At 41.4% G+C, this 4,506-nt stretch overlaps 1 protein-coding gene across 1 annotated transcript in view; it reads right to left on the bottom strand.

Annotated features, from left to right (window-relative positions):
• Positions 1-4,506, bottom strand: part of LOC106815565 (polycystic kidney disease protein 1-like 2) — a 14,874-nt gene that overhangs the window by 3,309 nt on the left and 7,059 nt on the right. The gene's annotated exons all lie outside the window — the stretch shown is intronic.

The raw sequence follows: 4,506 nt of genomic DNA on the forward strand, positions 1-4,506 counted from the left end.
AGGCCTGACACGACCATGTAGGCGTCTCCGATCGTCTCAACCTGTGTAAGTGGTAATCGTCACTTGTAGGTTCAGATTTTAAATGTTTATTTCCGGGGGGGGGGTGTTATATATCATCAGGAGTGTATAATATATAGACTCCTGATAACATATATTGCGTATTTGAGTACCTGTAGTAATATTTAGAAGTGGCATAACCAGTCTAGCTTGGATGTAAACCCCGTGTTATGGCAACGACATTTTACATAACAAAAACATTGAATGCGTAATTAGATTTGTCACGACAGCTTTTCTCTTCAGGAAAGAATTGTTTTGTTTTATGATGGACTATGTCACGGTACCATTATTCTTACTATTATATTTGTTGCATAACTATATTTGTCTTTTTTCACTTGCACCTCTTAATCGGCATAGCATATTCCAAGGTAGCATGGTGAAGGTTGGGTCCTGGTGAGGACCAGCTTGATTCTATTGAGAAACCTAGTATCAGTTATAGGCCTATTTATTATGCTTGATAACTAATGTAGTAATATATGTATAGTGATGTATTTGGATTTTTTTACGTGCACTGTGTATAGTGTAATCAGGAGTGTCATAATATCGGACATAATAATTATAGGTAATAATAATTAGGAGTGTCCTACTATATTATATGACACTCCTAGTGTAAGCACACATGTAGTGATAAATTTAAATATTTTGTCCTACGTTTTTCCAGATATTGTAGCATTTGCGCAGTTATTGTATATAATTTGTAAATTTTATATTTAGTAGTGTGAATTACTTGGTGTGTGATAATACCATGAGTAAGATAATATATTATCTTACTCCTGATAATACCATGAGCATATATGTATGCTCTCAAATACATTGTACAGATGTTCATGATACATTAGGTAGTGTATACATATTTATATGAGTAGGTAGGAGTGTGCATGAACAAGAGTAAATATCATATGGTCATGATAATAGTAGATATATGTCTTCATTAATATATATAGTGAGACACGGGAAATAAGGTCAGGATACAGTAAGACAGCTATACGGAGCTAGACAAAGCTAGACAATGCCTTTGGGTGCATTTTTGCAATTAAACCTATAGTATTTATAACATCAATTATGTAAACTTGAGTAACATATTGGCGTAATATACGAGTAGAGTAATATTTAATACTTCATTTAATTTGTGTCATAGCATGAACGCACGATTGTCATTGTATCTGTTTCAAAAATTCTGCAAATAAAGTAATAGGTCAAAAAGTCACTGGAGTATTACTTATATTGTGTATGTATTGTATGCACTTGGCCATATGCGTGTGTTCCGGGAACTCTCTTATTTCAATAATATATGCAAAATGGTGCGTTAATTCTTGTCGGTGCATGAAGTCTTACGACACTCACAATAAAGCACACACTACTCTCGCGCTCCACTCTGCCTGCGCTCGCGATGTGAAGGCTTAAATCTCAGGTGGGTTTCGTCAGGTAGCTAATTACGGAGAAGGGAGAGTGTAATAAATGAATTTTCAGCGTAATCTGTAAAAGCAACCGGCAACCTGAAAATCTTTCGGCACCAGTGGGAAATTCCACCAAGTGGTGGCGATCTTGTGCTTTCTAAACAGGAAAGTGGATTCCATTGAGTTATTCTACAGGATTGACAGGTGGGGGTAGGTACATGGTGATAGGGACGCACTGCTTCCACTCGTTCTCCCTGAAATGCAAATACCAGAGGCGGAAATTTCCTCGAGGTTTGGGCGCAAGCAAGGAGTTGGGTAAAAAGTTATATGAGGCCGGTAGAGAGGACAATGTTTAATCTATTCGTAATAAGGTGTTGGGGAGTTCACTATCTCTAATAATCGTATCGGAGATCTGAGGTTGATAGTCGAAGACAACACTGAGTGTGTGACTGGAGACACGCTTGTGCATCGATCGTCAGGTTTTTACACAGTTGTTGTGTGTATCAATGTCAAGTGACGCTTTCCATTACATGAGCAAAGCGCCATATGACTTTCATCAGGAATATTTACAATTAAGCTAGAATTCCCCATTTGGGACCGCTGGCGCGGTGAGAAATATGCGACAAAGAGAATATTACGCTTTGTACATGTGCAGTCGCCTGACCACGTGGTGTCTCTAGGTTTCGAACAGGCCGCTTGTCACACGCAGACTGGTGCTCTGTGTAGCGCGTCGGGTTTTTTACCTTTTTCCTCAATGTGTTAATCTCATGCTGCTGCCTTCAGTGAAGTCGTAGCTGAGTAATACATTAACGCTCATCATCATTGGGCGTTTGCCGTTGGTAGCCATGCCAATAGGAAACGTGATTTTCGTCTTAGTCCAACATGAGAGCATGCCATGCACAATCAAAGACCTAATCTATCTTAGTGATCAATGAGTATACCTATAAAAAGATAGTCAAAGCAGTACCCGCCATGCGTCCTCCGACGAAGTGGGGATCGCCCGGGCGTTTTGCAGCAAGGGATATATAATCAATTATACGGTGCTCTTGATACTGTTAAATTTTGACATCGTGGCGTCGAGTGATTGGGAACAGATTTAATTACAGGAAATTATTAGCACATATTAAGGCGAGAAAAAAGAAGAAAAAAAAAAAGAGAGTACTATACGCTCATAAGGGTCCTATGTCCCTCAGGGTACTGGCGAACGTGTACGGTACCTGGGTACCTAAAATAAGCGTCAGAAACAATAAAATTTAATAGCAGCAAATTTGTATTGGTCTAGTCCGGTATACCGGAATCGTACCGCTGGTAACTATCTGATATGGTTTAGGTTAGGGTTATCAGGGAGTAGGCGTAGACGACTCCCTAAGACTCGTACGTAGAGTAGGCTAGGTACGGTCCGGCGGCATATAGATAAGTAACCAGGGTACGTTCCGACAAGTACGCCTGGGACAGACGAGAAGTTGTCAATGTCTAGACTAGAGTAGAGAGAGTCATAGCATTTCCAGAAGCGAGAGAAGTAACTATAGAGAGAATAAGATTAGTAAGAAAAGGAGGAGGGAGAAGAATCGTGCCACGTCCGGTAATGGATATGTCGATCTGGCGTATGTGCCTACCAATCTAACGTACGTCGATGCCTATGTAAACGCGCCGTGGGCGATACCATCCGGCATCCGAAAGGGGAACAGACAAGTCATGAGGAAGAAGAAAAAACGTAGAGGGCGATAAAAACGCCAATGACAATGTTGTTTGAGTGCAGCGATCGAGGTTTCTTTTATTTCAAGATTTTGTTTAAAATACATCCATCACATGAATCCCGGCACACGTGATCCACAGAATAATAAAAATTATTATACATGCTCATAAACTCACTTTCAATAATGCCATTTTCTCCAAGGTAATAACAATCTTTCTCAGCCAGCGTTCAGCAACAGAATGGCTATATTAAAACATCAAATGGCTATACGCGACGAATATGGATGTAGAAAGCCAGTCAGAGAGGCAGATTAAAGCATAAACCGCTCCGAAGAAAACGGGGGCAAGAAGACGAAATGAACACAATAATCTGTAGAATAAGTTTCTAAAACACAAACCAAAAACCAAAATAGGCAAACTTAGTCGCAACGCGAAAAAAAAATCATATGGGCATTTTTGACAGTGACAGGCATTTTGAAAGAGTCACAAGTACCAGACTCAGCCGGCCCCCGACCAATCACGGCTCGAGGCGCGACTGTAAATAGCTGAATGGTCGGTCTTATTAGCTCTCATGTCTGCCGATCTTACATTTTCATTAGACCGTCATCATCAGATCTCGTTTCACTCTCATTAAACTATCACAGAAACACAAACAACGCGGCACGTAGGACAAGAAAAACAATGCACGACAACAATAACAACAACAAACACTGCGCCTCGCGTATTAAAAGTGAAATTTTAAAAGAAATTTAAGAGTCGCCGATTCGTCTGGTACCTAGCTCGCACCCATCGCACGTACCACTCCGTAACCTGGGGGGCCGCCGCCGTCAGAATATTTCTTCTGGTAACAGCTAACCTCTTACGTCAAACCTTCGACGTGTTTATAACAGTAATAACCCATCGAATCAATTTCTGCGCAACAGCCGCCCCCATTTAGCACCATAAACATTAGGCGCGTTCAAAAACACTGGCGCCAATAAGCGGGATGCAATCCCGGTTTGTTCAATCGGGCGATCGAAATACCGAGGTATTAATTACAAGTGTGAACGGCATAATCGCCACTAATAATCGCGATCAGTCATCGCGCTCCAAAATGCGCACTTTTGACTTGCGATTATTTGGAAAGCGCGATATTTGCGTGTGGAAGCGCTCGCTTTGGATAGAGCGGCGATTATTGGCGTGTGTGAACGCTCGGTCAATATCGCGTATTTTATATCGCATCATGTCCCAAAGGGCGAGTGACGCAGCGAGGCATGCGCAGTGAGCATCATTCCGGCCGTGGAACATGCGCGTTCTATACAGTAGAATTATCGCCGCTCGCGATTAGCGCGATGTATTCGCGCTGGCGTGAACAACC

This window comes from Priapulus caudatus, unplaced genomic scaffold (assembly GCF_000485595.1).
Source record: "Priapulus caudatus unplaced genomic scaffold, Priapulus_caudatus-5.0.1 Scaffold1149, whole genome shotgun sequence".
Taxonomy (NCBI): Eukaryota; Metazoa; Priapulida; class Priapulimorpha; order Priapulimorphida; family Priapulidae; genus Priapulus; species Priapulus caudatus.